This window comes from Melospiza georgiana, chromosome 2, assembly GCF_028018845.1.
Source record: "Melospiza georgiana isolate bMelGeo1 chromosome 2, bMelGeo1.pri, whole genome shotgun sequence".
NCBI lineage: Eukaryota > Metazoa > Chordata > Aves > Passeriformes > Passerellidae > Melospiza > Melospiza georgiana.
Genome location: NC_080431.1, coordinates 16,730,897 through 16,750,579, shown reverse-complemented (window position 1 = coordinate 16,750,579; position 19,683 = coordinate 16,730,897).

The following is a 19,683-nucleotide window of genomic DNA, read 5'->3' as shown; positions in this document are numbered from 1 at the left end:
TTGCCAAATCCAATAATTTTCACAATTTAGAAGACTGCTATTATTATGAAATATACCATTTATATAATTTTTTACTGTTCAGTAATGTCATTTACACATTATTTTAGTTGTGTTGTGACTGAGCCTGAAGGCTTTGCCTGAGCATTGTCTTACCCATTGTACATATACAAATGTCAACCCCTTGCTCAAAAAAGTTTTGTGTGCATTTAAGAGAGACATGAATACTCAGAATGATGGACAGATTTGTAAAAATAAATTGGCTTTACCTTAAGTTATACAGCTCAGTTCAGTCTTGGAAAATCATAGTGGATATTGAATGTGACTGCTGGAGGAAGGCTAGGTGCTGTATTCACAAAGGGATTTGAACACTGAAAGGTTCCTCTTTCAGGTACCTGGCTTCCCTGGGTTTTGTTTCCCCCTGTAAAGTGTTGCTAGTTATCTCATAGATCCAGCATATGAACTTTAGCAGTTGTGTCCCCAGGTTTCTCTGAAGGCTGTGTAGTTGCTTTCCCTGCAGCCCCTAAGCCTTGCATTTGTAGTCAGGCTCAGAGTGCTGTAATGCCACGGGTGATGTCTGCCTCCAGTTGCTTCTGGAGCTGTGCATAATCTTTTTGCCCACAGGAAAAAGCTGCAGTTCTCTTTCCTCCCTGTGAGAGATGTTCCTATTACATATTCCTGAGCTCTCATATATAGAAAATATATTCTAGTCCTTAATATGCCTGCACTTCAATTTACAGGTGTTAGAATTAGACACACGTACCCTGGTTTTGGTTACAGCTTCTACTTCAAAGTCAGCATATATGCATGCACATTATCACTTCCTGTGATTGTCACAGCTGTGTAGGTGTATGGGCAGCAACAATTCATTTTCTCCATGCCAAGGCCAGCTCTGCAAGTTCTGTTGGGATAATTAATCCCATTGTGGGAGGAGAAGGTTGTGTAAAAATAAAAGCTAAAATAGGGTAAGAGGGTGGATATAACTATGTCGTTACAAAGATGACACATCCAAATGATGATTTTCCTTGCTGTATGGGAATAGCCATCCCAGTATAAAGCACCTTTACACAAATACAGCTATAGACTTGACATGTCAGAAGTTGAGACAGCAGGGAAATTGCGTTGCTTTAGTTCTATCACAATAATTAAAATAAGACTTATTTTATTTGGGACAAGCCCCAAATAACATATGGCAATAAAAATTTACTTCATTTGGCAAATGGTTTTCCACAAAGAAGCCCATCCTTTCATGTGAAGTAAACTTTTCAATCCTCCCCACTTCCATTTTCTATCCTTCATTGCTCTTAACACCCTTCCAGAAGGGCATACCATGTCAGTGAATCCAGGTCTCCTACTAGCATGTCTTCATGAAGAGTAGTTAATGAAGGAGCAGTAAAGATCAGAAGGGTGTGGAAAGGAGAGCCTTGATGGGTGGCTCTCCAGGACTAGGTCTGCCAATGTCATGTGTCAGGAAAGAGGATGTGTGGCCAGGGAGCAAGGGAGGCAGGTAGCCCTTCTGCCCTGAGCTCCTGCTGTCACCTCCAGGTTCACACTAAGAGTTGAGACAGCCCATGCCAGGGTCACCACTCTGTACCAACCCACCCCTCCTGCTCTCTCCCACTGTCTTCCATCAAACCCAAGTCTTGCTGACAGATTAAATTAAGACTAAACTCTACAGTCAGGGGAAAGTCTTACTGCCCTGAAGGCATCCTACTGGTGGTCCCTAGCTCCAGGCCTTTCCCTCCATGCCTGTCTGCTCTCAGCCCCTTCCCTTGCCAGCCCTACTGTGGCTCAGCACTCAGTGTCAGCTGGCCCCAGCCTTCCCATGCCAGGCACTGAGGCTGTCCACAGTGACCTTCTGCTCCCATTCTCCCTGGGCAAGAAGAAGCAGCTCCTGCTGCTGGCAGTCAGGCAGACACAGCCTGCACTTCCTCAAAATCCACCCAGGCAGGATCGTGATGGATGGAAGGAGGTGTCTGTGGCAAAACTTGGACACCTTAGCAAGGAATAACCATGCCAAGCCCTGGTGCTGTGGTGGGGGAGACTGTGACAGAATGATAACTGGAGTGTCTTTGGTGACCAGACCTCAGCAGGGCATGCAGAGCTCCAGTGAGGGTGCAATGTGATTGTGCATCACCTTCAGCCTGCAGTGTTGGCTGATCTCCCATCACACTAACCCTCCCCCTCAGCACCACGCAGAGAGGGGGTACCCCCTCTTCAGCCACCTCCACTCTGCAAATGATTCCAGGACATTGCTCTTACCTTGTCCATTCTTTAATGATACATCCCACTCCCTCAGGCTAGCACTCCGTACATTGCATCCCTGCTCTCCCCATGATTTTCTCTTGAATACCTCCTTGTCCCACTGTAGAGCCCACTTGGATCCCTGCTCTGTGTTTTCTTTTGTGAAGTGGATGCCAGCACTCTGCTGAAAGTGAGGGAAAGGCACCACAGCTGGACACTGAGCTCCCACACTTTGACCAGAGTGCTTAGCATTCCCAAACAATACTGCACGTGTCACAGGTGAGCAGTTTCTGCAACTGCTAACAACAGAGCACCAAATCTGTAACATGCCTTCATCCAGTTGTCAGCTGGTGAGTTATGTGCTGTAAAAAAGCTTTTTAAGACACTGCCTTCTGAGTGGCCATGAAGGTTTTCTCCCATTATATGGAAACCAGATTATTGCTGAACTTATTTGATCCATTCATAGGGAGCAATAAAATACACAATTTGCTCAGTAAAAACTCCACCTGGTCTCTGAGATATATTGGCATGGCAAGCATCCACCTTCCATTGCTGTCACTTGCAGTCCCCATCCAGCCACTTATCAGTTCATCTGTCACAAGAAGCAGAAATATTCCCCTTGCATAGACAAAAAGTCACCTCCCTGAGGCTTCTAGTAACTTTTCCTGCCTCTATTCTGGCAACTGGAGTGGCACACTTTAAGGCTGTAACAGCCTAAAAAGGATTCATCAGACTGCCCCTTCTGCTCAGGCATTCAGAACTGTCTCTGTACAAGGAAACTGTGTAATGGGGAGGAAAAGCATTGGGAATTGAAAATTAATCACTCTTGTTTTTTTCCTGTAAAAGCTCTTTTGTAATGCTTTAGAGCAGACAGGAGTTAGCTGGTTAGGAAAATCAGCAAACTGAATGCCTTCTTTTGAGATAAAATGTGATTCATTTGCAGCTGTGCAGACACAGTCTTAGTCCACGCCATGTTTATCAGGTTCAAAAGCACTTTTATCAAATTCACCAGAGAAAAAGAAGTGCTGCAGGTTTGAGCTTAACTATCCTGCTGATACCTGTAGGTCAAGGCTGAGACCTCAGGTCTTTCCTTTCATGGAGGGGGACTGACTTCCCTCCCTCTTGGTCTAAGTTTATTGAACTTTCTGGCCTGTTACAGTTCATTGTGATTACAAAAGTGACTCAATTACTTTTCAACAGTATCACATTTTTTCAAGACAATTATTTCAAGCTACTGAGTTGTATCAAGACCTGTTTGTCAGGTTTAACTGATGCTTGGGGTTATTAGTTTTTATGTTGTGTGTTTGTGAATTTTTCCTGCTCAGACATGCCCTGCCAGTGTGCTCTTCTCCCTCCCAGCCTTTTGCCCTGTTGAGCTAAAATCCATTATCATGTTGCTTGAGGGCATCAGGCTTCCCAGTTTTGTTCAGTTGTAAGATTATTCTTAACTACTCTTTTAGGATCTCAGAAGGACACCTATTGATCCATTAACCTATGAACATTTAATGTGTGGGGGGTCTGGAGATAAAATTTTTGCTTTTTCTGGGCTTTCAACGTCTCACATCTTTTTGTAAAAGAGACTCTTAAACCATTCACTGTGAGTAAAAAGGCTCAGAACTGGAGGTCAGAGTGACAGACAACAAAGTTGACCTAATTGTGGAGGTGTGTGAGGACTGTTTCAGAGTAGTGGAAAAAATGGGAATAAAGGAGGTCAAAGAGTTCCAGAAGATGCTTCTGACTGAGTATTTTTGCCAGGTCCTCAGCTGTAGTGGGAAATATGGAGTGTAATTCAGCTTCAGATTGCAGACATCTAAATTTAGGTATTAAATGTAGGTGACTGCCTGTGAGCCACATATCTCAAGTTCCATTTCAAGCAATGGAGATCACGTCCTTAGAGTTACTGGGGCCTGGAGAGCTACTGAGCTCATCCTAAATTAGACACCTACCAGGCCAGTCTGTCAAAGACCCAGTCATGCTGCAGCTAAGATACTTCTTAAACTTTGACAAGTCTATTTTGTACATCCCAAGATGCCCAGGGTTCCCCAAAGACAGAATAATCACACACGTCTCTCTGGTAACTCTGTTGGCAGGGGGAAACTATGATTGTGTTTGCCCAGCCAGAAACACACCAGATGGTTGGAACAACTGAGTGTAATGCATCCTTTGGGGCAAACCTCCTTGAATTTCCCAAATCCTGCCTGAATACTTGCTCATTATACATGATAGACACAAGAAGGATGTGAACATGGCATCAAGTGCTCCTGGGCAGCCACAGAGTCAGTTCACAGCCTCTCTGCCAGGCCTTCTTACTGTCATGGCCACAGTCCCGTCTGTGGGGCTATGGACAGGAGCTGTAGGGCTCTTTGTTAACAGTGGCTGGATCTCTATGCAGTAAGCACTATCAGCTGCTAAGACATGGCAGGATGATCCTGGCACTGTATACACATGGATTATATATGGAACATATAGGGAAGGCTAAAACAAAATTTTATATCTCCAGCACTAACATCTGTAGCTCACTTGTTTGCGAGAGAAAGGGCATGTTCATCATGTATTTCTCTTTTAGCTTACCCTTTACTCATAAGGTTATAAAACAAAAAAAGCCCAAACACACCCAAAATGGCATGATCAGAGCTTATTTTTATCTCTTTGTTTGTAGAGTTCACTTACAAGGTTACAAATCTTTTTGGAATATTGCACAAGAATTACAAGAATTCAACTACTAATGAATTTTCACCACACAACATGAGTACTGACCATTTCTGGGAATACAGTATGTTCAAACTGTTCAACATGAAATGTGTGAACACACAAATACTTAACCCAGTATATTAATGATAGATACTATCAGTTAATATAAGAGGATATATGAGTAATTGACTTGTACTTCACGAGAAGATCCTTGGTCCCTCACTGCTCATTGCACATTCCCTTCACAAGGCATTTGTGGTACACATTTGCCTTGAAAACATCAACAGCTTTGTCTGTGCTACTGTTTTTACACGGTCTGGCCCTTTCTTGCTGTTGTTAGGCTCCTGTTTGCAACTAAAGGCTGCTACTCCCATCTGCTGTGGGCAAAAATGTGCTTCTGAAAGACTCTCACTGTCCCTTGGCAGCATGCCACAGAAATGTTTCTCCACAAAAACAGTAGCTGTCAGTGCTGGATTTTAGGGACTGAGGGATCATCTTGAATACTTGAATACAGTGTACTTTTAAAAAAGTTGTTATTAGGTTCCTGCAGAATTTTCTGGGCCTGGACTTGTGAGCCTCTTACACTTTCAAGCAAAGTGACTGATGTACAGCTGACTGTTCATGCAAACAGAGCAGCCTGACAAGCTGCAGTGCTGTGAATCTGCTTCCTTTTCTTCTTTTAAGAGATCTTGAAAGAGAAGTGTTTCATCTTTTGTAACCCATACTTATCACTGTACTACTCAACAAAATATTTCTTCTCTCCAATACCCTTTGTAATCATTATTGACAGCACAGTTCTTCTGATTGTTCATCAGATTTATAACATGAGACAGCACTTGAGTGGGCACAAACAAGCAGAGAAACAGGAAAACAGAGATCTTTGAGAAGTTATTAATGGTCAGCATGGGGAGGACAGTACTTCCAGCACAACTGCAGCATAAGAGTTTCAAGGTTTTTGCTGGAAAGCTTTGAAAAGCACAGCACATTCACTCCATAAGTGCTTGTGGCATCCTTTGCTCATAATGTGATGGCTGAAGGAGGAAATGCCAAAGGGATGCACTGAAAATGTAACACATGGCCAGTTATTGGCTGGAATCAGCATCTTTATGGAGAGTGAGGGATAACAACACAGTGCAAGCATGCTAAAGTTCTTGAAAATGAAGACAAGGATGTGTTTGATGGGCAAGAAAAAAGAGCAGAGAATAAATGTGTGGAGTTCAAAGACAAACTGATGGAAAAGACCTGAAAGAAACAAACAGAAGGCAGGAGCTGTTACATGATGTGGTAAGGTTTAATTCAGCAAGTCCCTAAGCTGCTGGCTATAGAAGAAAGAAAGGAACCCTTTCTCTATTTCTAGGTTTTTGCTCATTTCTGGATCACCACAGGTAATTTCAAGGAGTGCAAGGTAAGGTAAATACAAAGGAAAAGTCTTGCAAGTTAGGAAGGGTTAGGAATTTGCACTGTCAAATATTTTGGAAGCTTTGCACTGAAAAGCAATGGTCTCTACATTATTTTCTCTAAATATATTTCTCTAAATTTCTCTACATTTTCTCACCTAATGACCAGCAGTACAGTATGTGTTCGGACACCATGTTTTTGTTACCATGACAAATAGGAGAATAAGAATGTATATAGGATGTGGAACTTAGCACCAGAAACTTATCTGTATTGTCACAAATGTCTTAATCTTAGTTAGCTTGCTAGAGAAAAACTGTGACATATGACAGTTGTATCCAAATAAAACAAACTATCTGACACTGGTATCCAAATCAACCCAATTCATGCACAGTCCACATCAGATTATTTGTATGATACAGAAATCTCTTAAATGTGCTGAATTTTCCCTCCAACCCCTCAGCACCTTTTGTGCTACAACATGTTACCCCCAGAGCTTCTCTGCCATCAGAGCCAGTTGCCATCTCTTAGCATTTTTCCCTTAATATAAAATGAAAGAAGTTTTGAAGCAAAAATTTAAATGCTGAAATTCTCTTCACCTAACTATTATTATTTAAAATTTAGCTTAATAATCTAAAACTCAATCTACTGATTCAGTTAAAGGTGAATAAATTGAGAGTGGTTCATTTGATTTCTTAAAAATAAGTATCTGCTTACATTTGCAAAGATATTGTAAGCTCTTTAATGTGCAACTTCAATTTTTTTTCTCTACCTTGATATCAAAACCATGGTTCAGGACACTGGAGGGAAAATCCTATATTAATAGTCATTGATTGCCCACATGAGAGGAACTGGCAGAGGACATCACTGCCCACTCCTTTCTCAGGTATCTGGGCCTTCCTTGGGTGGAAAAGATGTCCAGGAAAGGAAAAGCAGCACAAACACCTGGCTTTTCCACCCAAGTCAGGGTGGAGTCAGAGTGTATTTCTACTGACATAGTAGATGTTGTTTGATCTATGACATGTATTATACCAAATAATATATCTCTCTCTCTCTCTCTCTCTCCCTCTTTCTTTGTTATATAAGAGTGGTGACATTTTTTGAGCTGTCAGACACAGTCTGAAAATCTGAAACTTCTTTACAGAACAGGTCACAAAAGTCAGGATAGGGAAGACATTAATAGGACTGCATTCAAAGATCTTTAGGAGCCATTTCTGTCTCTTTCCTCTATTTTTATACTAATATTTTGAAATTTTATGATGTTGTTTTCATATATTTCCTGCGTTTATTGCTGGAGAATATTAATATGTTATTATTGAGCTGTTTAAATGTCCATGGCCACAATTTTCATGATTCCTCTCATTTTTAAAGTGTTCATTAATACTTTTGTTTGAGGAAAAACAAAAGAAGCATAGATATAATAATTTGTATACATACAAGCTTCAGAAAAGCTGTTTGTGTTTCTGAGCTCTCAGATTTCATTCTGTCTGTCCCTTTAATGTCAACTGAACACTTAATACTGATGGGAAGACAGCTGGCTGCTCAGACATGGGTGTACAACATCTGTTGGCTGCTGTATGAGCACAAGACTTGGAACAGCTTCCACTCACTGTGCACCTGACTTTTTTGAAAATGATCCAGTTTTTGTGTTTGTGAACTGATTTGATGTCTTTATTCATCACAGAGCATCTCCTCATCCCTTCTTTATCCATCCTTGACTGTGTGCCACACCATCTGAAAATCAAAGATTGAATTGGAAGGATGACACTTGTTTTTCTAGCTTTTGCACAGTTCATCCAATATTTTCTTTCTTTAAAACAAAAGTAAATGAGTTTTGGAGTGTCTGCTATTCTGTGTGAGTCTTTGTCTCCCTTGCCACAGGTGGCAGAAGTAAGAAAATGAAACCCCCAAATGCTCACAAGCCTAGAGCTATGAGCAAGGGGATGCTAAAGAATCCACATAGGGATGGAGAGTCTCTGGTTCTGCAGCACCTGAACTGTCATTCTTCATTTCTTTGATGAAGAAACAGGTAAAGCTTGTGTCTAGGAAGAGTGCTGGATAGATTGGTTGAATCAGCAGTGTTGGAATCCATTGCAATAAAAAAATTTAAAGAGTTTCTGGGTCCCTGATTGTAGCTGGGTAATCCTCCAGCAAGGAGAAATCTTTTTGGGGCTGTAACCTGCACTCAGGATGCTCCCCATGCTGCTGGCAGCTTCCAGCAGAGTATCACAAATACTGTGTGTTGCAAATACTGAATATGTACATATGCAGATGATGGCTTTCTAACCCTGAAAATGCTTTCTTTCCAGCACACAACACATGCATGTCATTCCATGCCACTGTGAATGTGTGCATACAGTTTGCTAAAATCATCCTTTATGTTAAAGGAGTAAATGGGGAGATGGGAACTTTATTTACCATCAACACAAAAGTAAGAGGTGATGCATGTCATTGCTTCTTTCCATTTCACCTAAGGCACCTTCTCAGGACCTGCACAGACATACACACCTGTATAATCTCCATACACAGCTGTGTAATCTCAAGTGCAAACTGATTTTCAGGGTGGGGTGGGGAGGCGTTGATACACTCAGTCTTAAGCACAGGGCTTGCAGACCCAAAGCTGGGAAGGTAAGATCTCCTGGGACATGCATTTCCAAGCAGCTGGGTGTAGATATTGTCAACAGCATGACACCCAAAATTCCTGTAACTGTGTTTGCTGCCACATCACTTCTGTGTGTTGGTCATTGTTAGCGGCTGCAGATGCTGCTTCATGAATGCCTCCACACATGTTCTGGGCTGAAGTTACCTTGCTTGATTGAGGATGAGGGGAGCTTACTGGGATAGGTACTAGGTGTTATCCAGGGTCCAGCATAGCCAGGACTTCAGGTTTTCCCCAGAACCTGTAGGTATCATTGCTATAGAAATAATCCCTTTTGCCTACTTTGTCAAATATGAGAGGATTTAGGCTATAAGCATTTCAACAGGTGCCTGCTCCTTCCCTTTGAGAGGGGGAACAAGATTTCTTCCTTTAGCTGGTCTACTGCAGTCCATAGGTCAGGATAGCCAACCCACTTCATCTACTTTTTAGCTACAATAAACTCTGAACTGGAACATCTAAAGCATGTGCTTGATTATGCTGGTGCTCTTCTGGGTATGTGTGGATGGATTTGAATTTTTTTTGGTGCCTGTTGGACTTTGTCATGTCCCTTCTACACAAATGTGAGGAAATATGGGTGCACCAATTTCCTTTTTTTATCACAGATAGGATCAGATGTGAGCTTATGACAGTGGTTGTGACAAGGCTAGAGTCTGCATGTGAAGATATCCAAATCCTCTTGCTTTAATTTAGGCGTTTGAAGGTGATATATTTAGCCTTAGATAACATTATAGGCTCTTTTCATAAGCAATGAACGGGGAAATGTACCATCAAAGCTGATATGTGTCATCCTAAAATGAATGTCTGTGAGAAGTTAGGCAAGTACAAGAGACAATTCCTCTGTTTCCTTCCATTACACTTGAAGAGAGCATGGGGTACTAGCTCTGGCTGCTTTGGATCACTGTGGATTGGTGGCAATATTCAGTGTGTGTGGAACCTGGCCATAGAATCCCTCTTCACAGATGACAGAGGTAGAACACAACTATGATGGCTCTCTCACAACTACTACTAAGAATAAGAGCCAGCAGACCTGGGATGACAGACATTTACAGTGACCATCTGGACTGGATGGCTCTCCTCCAGAAGGGATGAGGAGTGGAACAGCTGACTTGCTAATAAATATCTACAAGTGTTCATCTCACATTTATTATGCCACACTGAGATGAAACCCTAACCCTGACTCTAACTCTAACCCTAGGAGTACCAGTTAAGTTGTAGATATTTTATTTTTCCATTATCCTGAAGAACAGAAATACTGCTAGCACTGAATTCATGCTAGAGGAATTCCAAAGAAATACCATTCCAAAGAAGTACCATTCCAAGAAGTACCAACCAGAATAGTAATTAACAAACTCATTGAGAATGACAAAATACTAAGGGGCTTACAATTTAAGAGCAGCTTTAATGAAGAGAAATTGACTAATTTTGTGTCCTTTTTTTTTTTTTTGGTAGGAAATTGATAAAGGGAGAAAGAAAAGGAGGCAGATAATTTACTGGCTGAATGTTTACACAACAAGCAGTAAAAGAAAAAAAGAAACTTGAAAACCACAGGGTTGCAGGAGCTGTTCTGTCATTAATCAAACTTGCAAGAGAAAGGACTGAAAGGCTAATAAAATCAGTTTGAAATTAGGTTAAATTTGAATTGTTCAAGTGACCACTACACATAAAATTTGCTTGTGTGCTATCATCAGAGTTAAAAACAGAATTAGTCAATTATTATAAGTTGTATAATTAATTAGGAAACTGTTACAGATCTAAAAAATTATTCAGAGTCTAGCACTTACTTTCATCAAACTTCATTTTATTAATCTGTGCCACAAAACCTTCTTACAATATGATTTTATGCAAGAATCTCATGGAGTGAAGAAGGATTCCATTTCTTCATACAAATCCCTGGAATACATCCATTTGCTATGTTTCAGGTTCTGCATTTTTTGGTGTCTGTGGGGTAGGATGGGAGTGCAGCTGGTTGCAGCTGCTCATGCTTTATACCCCTGTTCATCTTGGAGCCTGGCTGTGAGCCGTGAGCGTGCCATCACGAGTATGTTGTCTCGAACATTTGGCCAGAGGCGTGCAAAATAGAAACCCTAATGCCCCAACAGTTGCACTGACCAGGTGTCCTCAGAGGTTGGCTGGGGACAGAGACGCTTCTTTTTACACTTTCTAGGAAGCATCCGGATGCTATTGAGTGAGCTAGGAAAGAGAATCTGTTCTTCATTCCTTGGAAAGCTGAGGTACTGTGGAAGAAATGCTTTGGGTTTTCCAGAACGCATTCCTAAAACGGTTTGGTGAAGAAGAAGCGCGTTTGACCAGGGAAAGGGGCAATGCAGTTTCACGTTTTTGGAGGAGTGGGGTGAGTGGAGGAGCTCCTGCCCTGTGGAAATTACCCAAGGTTGTTCTTTGACGCCTTCTGTGCTTTGTGGCACCACAAAATTGTCACACAATGGGAGCCACAGGGTCTGTCACTGGTAATGTTACCACAAACTGTGGAGCTTGTTTTATTTATCTGCCCTTTCTTTCCCAACTGCCTACTGGAATTGAGTGGAGAAGGTCTCGGAGGGGATCAGCTTCTGACAGAAGCATTTCCTTGTCTACAAGGATGAGAAAAATGGGTGTAACTCAGTCTGATACTTTCTTAATCTCATTTGAGTCCTGCTGAAGACAGAGTCTTGACCTTACCTGTTCTTTTTGCACACTCCTGTCCTTCAGCCCTTGGAAACACAAAGGCTTTTTGTACAAGAATCTTTTGTGTAACTGAGGGGGCACTGGCTTAACCAAGTGATCTGCTCCAGAAGCACATGACACATCCATTAAAGCCTGAAAAGTGCATGCAAATAAAATTTGTGAAATATAATATGGTCATTAGCCTGTATGCAGTGCCTCTGAGATTGTCAAATAAACTGTTGAAGATTAGAGCTTTGTTATTCTCTTTATTGTTGGCATAAACCAAGGGATGGAATAGCAAGGAAATATGAATAAACTCACTCCTGAACTGTTGGTCAGGATGGCATATTACCAACCAACTATTGAAGACTTTGCAACATCCCCTTATTTTTAATACCTTCATGTGGGGTGAGGGTCTGTAGTGATGCAGAGAGTCTCCAGGCAGGTGGAAAGGAGAGCTGCATTATTGCAAAACCCAGGCCTTTTAAAGCAGTTAGCCCATAATCAGCTACATAGTTTTAAATCATGACAAACATAGTTCAACCAACCACCATACACCATGATGTGAACACAGAATGGTTACATAACCTCTTTTTCTACCCCTAATTCAGCTGAGTCTCTTTCCCACAGTCCTATTTTGCTTATCCAAGGTAGCAGGCCTGAGCCATGATTTTACAAGGCCTTCTCTTGGTAAGGTTTTACCTATATACACACCTTCAGATTAAAATGCCAATGGAATTAATCAAAATTAGGAGTGTTCAGCAGAGCAGGAAAGACTGCAGAGTGCTGCTGCTGCAAAAATTAATAGAGACATTCTGGAACCCTGGCTCCATTGCATGACTGAGTCTGTAACCTCAGCTATCAAAAGTTCATTATATATGTAGCTTTGGGGGATTTAACAAACCGTTTCAAAGATTGGAGATTATAAGAAAAATGAAAAATAAATATGTTCATTACAGTATCATTACTTCATTTTGCCTTTAGAAACTGGCACGGACAGTTTGGCTGAACAGACATGGAACAATTTATTTTGATCAGTATGAAATACAATGCATTTTACCCTGCTCCTCTTACTCTTTCCATGGCTCAGGTTGCACGGAGTTTGATTAATGTGCATGCTTTACACGGGGTAATTTTTACTTTTATATCCCCTCTCATAGCTATATAAAAAGGCAGTATCTACCCTGGATAAGAACTCCCTTGTGTTAGAGAAAACACACACATATGCATTTTTTTCTTTCCTTGAATTTTTGTTCTATGGTTTTGAAGGAAATAACTTTCAAGCTCATATTTTTTGTTCTTTAGTAAATAAAGTATTGGGCTAGGAAGAGAGCAAACCTAGAAATGAGTAATCAGACAGAGTCTTCAATAGAATACCACCCTGACAGCTACAGGCTTGGTCTTATGGGATGCACTTTAATATAGGCTCTACAACTAGTAATTGAAGGCAACAAATATCATTTTGGCCCTACCAAGACCATTTGATGTACTAATCTAATTTTAGGTATCCAAGTAAAACCTGTTGCTCCCAATTTTCTATATTTTTGTGACTGGAGTGTGTGGATTTAATTGGTAAATAAAATTGAAACCAATTGATTATTTTTATTTTTATGGTAATATTTATACCACTGATAAAAGCCTGCCTCCAAGTTGAAAAAATTCAATCATCCCTTTTCAATATGGAAAGAAGTAGATTTTTTTTCCTCAAAAAAACTCATGCAAAATTTAATTTCTTCAGTGTTGTTTTTGTTCTCATATAGATGTATGCCTACAGGCTTCAAAGTGCTCCATGTAAAAGTTACTTACCTTCAGAAGATTTGTCTAATAATCTCCATTGGTGTACTAGAGCTATTGCATTGGAACTATTTGGGTTCTATCAACATTTACAATACTGCAGATGTTGTTAGACACTGACTCCTTGAAAGTACAGCAACTTTTCAGCTTTTTGCTTCACTGCTTTATTTCTAATGGATTGCAACACTACTCTGTGCCTGACAAAGAATCTGTTTTCTCTGTTACTTTCTGATTTTGACTGTGATCTGTATTTCAAGGCAGCAGAAGTTAAAGCAGCTTTTCTTTTCCACCATCCCACTGACATAAGGGCATCACTGATAAATTGAAAACAAGGCTGTTCACTTTTTGCAAAAGTGTTTCTGACTGGTTGTGTTAGTGCTGCTCCTGTGCCCTGGCAGAAGCTGCTCCACAGAGCTCTGTAGCAGCCATGGAGAGCTTTTTACTCACTGTGAGAAACCACTGAAATACAATTAATAAATCCATGCATTAACATTAGGCTTATTTAAAAATGGAGGCGAAAACCCAAAATCACCTAGAACTCTCAGCATCACAGTTTGCATCTAAGGAAATCCTCAGCTTGTTTTTGACCCCCTGCTGCTGCTTCTTTACAGCAACCTCTGCAATTCAAGGCATCTACCCAGACTTGGGTTAAGACAGTAGGATATTTAGACCACAACTAAATTAGAGGGGTTTGTATATTTTCTCACCATGTGAGTGGCTGTATTTTTTCATGCTACCAGAGTGCTTAATCCAGTCAGAAGGTAGTTTCTGAGATACATGAGGAAACAATGAACAGACATTTTGTTATTACAAATATACTGACATTGTTTAGAGATAGAAATATTATTTGGGAAGCAGGGGATAGAGAGGTGAAAAATGTTGCTTGACGGCTGACAAAGTAATTGGAAGCTGACTTGACAGCCTTCACTCCTGACAGCCTAATCCAGTACAGCTGCTTGTTCTCACAGGCTGTGCACTGAATGTAGGGGTGAATTCTTCTTCTCAAAGCCATAGAAACACCATCAGGTGTTTCCACTCCTGCAAGGTGAAGGCCTCTGTGATTCTTGTGGCCAAGGCAGTATCCATCCATCAGGACACTGCTCTGGAGCCCCCAGGGTTTTCATTCTGCCCTGGCCACTGTGCACAGCTCAGGCACCAGGAAAGGGCTTTGGCACATCTTGGAGACAAACTCCCTCCACACAAAAGCACAAAAGGGCTCTTTGTTGGCATTAGGTGTGCAGAGCTGGCCTCTGCAGCAACCATGCTGCTCTCCTGGGTTTTACCAGTGCCAGGGGAAAAGGACAGACTGGAGAAGGACTGAGAGAAGTCCATATTCATTTTCCAGACAGTCCCAGGATGGGCAGTGGTGGCAGCCTGCACACAGAGCCCCTGCACCAAGGCTGTCACCTGCTGTTGGTGAGAAACAGCAGAGTTTACACGTGTGTAAGCACCCACAGCACACACAGCACACACAGCACAGGGGATAACACACAACCTGAAAATCATCCAGCAGGAAGCAACAGGACACCTGACACAGGTTTTGTTCAAAACAGGCTTAAGCAAGGTATATGCATGCATAGGAGGGAGCAGAGAGATATGCCAAGCCAGCATGAGTGTAAGAGTGGAAGCAGGCAGGATAACAGCACTTTAAAGGAGGTTATTTGTTTCCATGTCTTTAAGGAATGCTGTCAGTCTCTATGCTCATCAGACACAGACAGCAAATAAGTTTTTCCAGAAAGTGAGTATGATCTTAACAGCATCTGACTGCACAGGTGACCATTTTCTGAATACAATGACATTGCCATTGCCTTTTTACATAAAGCATCATTGGGAAGAGTACCCCATGACAGAGTACTCACTGTAAGAGCAGTGACTAAAGGAAGAAACCCATCATATTTCAGCACTGTGAACATGGAGCTGGCTGTTTGAAAGCTGAGATGTTGCACTCAGCCCCATTTCCAGAGTGTGAAGAGGGTGTCACAGTGGTTGGTGAATCACCAGGCAGCAGCAGCCACTGGGCTGCCATGACAACCACAGGGCTATGGCCACGGGCTGTGGAGCTAGCACACACTGCATGGCTGTTGGCTTTGTGACTAATTCCTTACCATCAGCCGACTCTTGCCCTCTGCCAATGCTTCTTCTGGTTCAGAAAATATGGAAAGTAATTTCTACCAGGCAGCTCATTTGTATTGCTGACTTAATGGTACTTTTCTGATAAGTGGCACCAGATTATTTTACAAAAGAAGGCATCGATTGACCATTTTATGAATGGCCTACAATATATATACCATCTTTTGTCTCCTTAATTTCAGTGGTGGCCTCTAAACCATTTCTTTTCTAGGCCCAGGACATTCTTGATTACTCCAGCAGTGACAGAGCAATGAACAGTATGAACTATGTATGAACTATGAACAGCAATAGCCCAAGAATGTCAGCATCTCAGTGCAGTATGACTGCAATACAAATTATTTTGGACTCATGCTGTGACTTTTTAGGGGAAGAGATTCTCCGTCTCCTCCACTGTACCTTCACAGAGCTTATCAGCAGAGCTTTTCCAGAGGGTGGACAACCTAGGTAATCTCTGCTGTTTGAATCATTCATCTTTGTCAAGTATTTCTGGGTGTGATAAGCTTCCAGTTTAATTTGTGTGTAGAATAATTTATATTTAGAGCAGTGGTAGCAGACCTGTATCCGAGCAGGATAAATGCTGGTCCTTACTTACCAAAATACAACGCAGTTTCAGGATGCTGCTGTTTGCTTAATTAGAGAGAGGGGAATGAAAAGCTCTGTATTTCTCCACTGGCACACCTGGGGTGTGAGCAGCCTCTGCTCACCCAGTCCACATCTCAGCATTGCTGAGACCAGCACAGGACTGCAGCAGGGCCCCAGCAGCCAGTGCCACCTCTGCCCTTGTGTGAAACCCTCTGAGCAGCTGCAGCAGTGGCAGCCCTGAGCACAGACTCTGGGCAGCTCTAGGTCTCCCTCTCCAGGAACAAGGCTGATGCAAAGGCAACTGCTGAGGCTGACCATCAGGTCCTTCATTTGCTAGCTTCCTCAGAATGTAAGTTTGTGAATCCACCACCGAAAAAAATCTTTCTTATTGCACTCACATGCCTGTTATGTGTTTGAGCTTTCAGGTTAAGCAGTTAGAGAGCAAAGTGTAGTGAGGAAATATTAAAGAGACAGACAATCTCCTGCGCCTTCAGAGTGAAGGGATTTCCCCTGATTCTTTGCAGTAATTCATTTATTAGCTGTTGGGAAAGAGCAATAATAATAACAAGCATGTGTTTATCGTTATTATTTATCAGAACTTGTCCCTTCCCCCAGAATTAGGGCCGGCACTTCTGCAAAGGCACACAGAGGCACAGCAGGTCCACGAGGGGCTGGCAGCCTCCACATAGCAATGGGAGCTCTGCCAAAGGTACTGCTACCAGTAGCATTGCACCAGTTTACTTAAATTTAATGGGGTAGCAACTTAAAACACTATAAACAAGCTTTCCATTAGACATGGTTTCTATGGCCTCTTGATTTCCATGGAAGTGTATGCTTTGACCCCTGAGCCACGTCCCCCTTCCTCCTCGGGTCGTGGCACTCACATTTCCCTTAGCTGCATGACTTCAGCATTTACCTGGCTCTCAGAGAGACCTGGCCCTGGCCCACCAGCAGCTGGGCTGGTCTGGCTCGCTGCTCCTCACTCACTAACTCCTGTTAGCTCAGGGGCCCGAGCACACGGACTCTCAGGCACAGCAGAAATCTCCATGTGCTGCATCCCTCAACAAGATTCCCCCTGAGCCTGCATTGCCCAGAAGCCGTTTCGCGTTTGGGGCCTGGTGCAGTGTTGAGAAATGATGTTGTGAGGAGGAAGGCGAGAGACGCGTGGGCAGTCGGGCTGCCTCCCGCCGTCCTTCTGGCACTCATTTGGGTCAGCAGGTGGGAAGGAGCGGAGCCCCGGGCCGGCCGAGGAGCCGGGCGAGCCGAGGGCCGTGACCCGCAGCCCGGACGCCGAAGGGCCGGGCAGCCCGCGGGCCGTGACCCGCAGCCCGGACGCCTAAGGGCCGAGCAGCCCGCGGGCCGTGACCCGCAGCCCGGGGGCCGTGGCCCGCAGCCCGGGGGCCGTGGCCCGCAGCCCGGGGGCCGTGACCGGCAGCCCAGACGCCTAAGGGCCGAGCAGCCCGCGGGCCGTGACCGGCAGCCCGGGGCCGTGACCCGCAGCCCGGGGCCGTGGTCCGCAGCCCGGGGCCGTCACCCGCAGCCCGGGGCCGTGGCCCGCAGCCCGGGGCCGTGGTCCGCAGCCCGGGGCCGTCACCCGCAGCCCGGGGCCGTGGCCCGCAGCCCGGGGCCGTGGTCCGCAGCCCGGGGGCCGTGACCCGCAGCCCGGGGCCGTGGCCCGCAGCCCGGGGGCCGTGACCCGCAGCCCGCGGCCGTGGCCCGCAGCCCAGCGGGGCGGGCAGCGCCGGCCGGCGGCTCCCGGTGCGAAGCGGCCGTGCCGCCACCTGCCGGCCCCGGGCAGAGCCCCGGTATCTCCCGGACCTTCCTCTGCCCCCGCTTCGTGCTCTTCGCAAACTATCTTATTCCCGTGACATCCAGTATGTTTTATCCGACTTTGTAAAGTAAACGTTAATATCACATAACGGGAGACTTCGAGAAAAAATACAGCTGAGAGAAATGGCAATCGTTTCTTTTTCTTTGCAAGAGCTTGTTTCAGAAGTAATCCCTCCAGTTTTTGGCTGTGCCACTAGTGTTGTGGCATATATATTGTATACATGCCTACAGTCTTGATTTTCCTACTTGTCTAGATAAAGGCACTAGCCCAAGATTGCATCTGCTCCCTCCTGTCTGAGCATCAAGTTTTCTTTTATATAGAAAAAGTGAACAGCAAAAGGATGGAATGTTCAGCTATAAAATCTGGACACAAATTTTTAAGCATCCAGACTCAACAACAGAGAGATGCCCTCATGCCCCATAATGCAGTCACATTCTGAACATCCTATTGTAATTGGAGTTGTTCATATTCCCAGGCACAACAACACAAATCTGCAAAATTCCCACACAATGTAATACGAGACTAAGCACTAAATTAAATTGTTGTTTCTTCAAGGATATTTTCCAAAAGTATGTCTGTCTTCTAAAGAATATCCCCTTGCTTCAAGTTCTTCCATTTATCCATGCCCAGAACAGACAAAGCAGAAACTCAGAGAATCTTAAACAGATTTAATTGAAGGGATAATGCAATAGTAGATGAAGTTTATTGTTAATAAATCAGAACTCATTCACCCTTGGGACACCTAGACCTGACAGGGTCTCCTACAGGAGGCCTTCAAAAACACCTCTTTTCATTGACTGTATAGAATATGCCCAAACCATTCAGTCTGGGAACTGAGGAAGAAGTGTGTCTCACAGGCTGAAATCAACAGGCTGATTTTAGGACAAGATACACCATGTATCCGTAGCTCAGTTCAAATCATAGAATTATTTAGGTTGGAAAAGATCTCTAAGACCATTGAGTTAACCTGTTAATCCAGCACTGCCAAATCCATCACTAAGCCTTGTCTTTTGAATACCTCCAGGGATGGTGACTCAACCACTTCCCTAGGCAGCCTCTTCCACTGCCTGACAACACTCGAGGTGAAGAAATTTTTCTCAGTATCCAATCTAAACCTCCCTGGCACAACTTGAGATAATTTTCCCTGATCCTGCCATTTATTTGGGACGCCTCCTTTCAGGTAGTTGTAGAGTGATAATGTCTCCCCTGAACCTCCTTTTCTGCAGGCTGAACAACCCCAGCTCCCTCAGCCATTCCTCACATGAATTACTCTGTAAACCCTTCAAGGCTCCACTGCCATTCTCTGGACACACTCCAGCACCTCAATGCCTCAATGTTTTCTGCAAAAAAAGAACTGTAAAGAAGGCTAGAATGCAATTCTGCTAATACAGATAAGCAGTGTCAAAACTAGAGGCTGGGTTGTTAGTCCCTGAGTGATCCTGGTGCACAGTTACTTTTCTGCATTTGTTATCATGTTATGTTAATGCAATTAATATGCACAAAGAGTAGATACTGATCAACTGCTCTCAGAAGAGACTAATTTTTTTTTTCTGCCATCAGCAACTGAGTTTGTCAAGGTCATGAATCATCTCATTCTTCAGCAATGACTGATTTCAGAATGTAACCAAACCAGCCTCCATCTACTGGTTAATAGTTAACAATTTCAAGTGTCTGATAAATTGTGGACCAGATCTGAAAA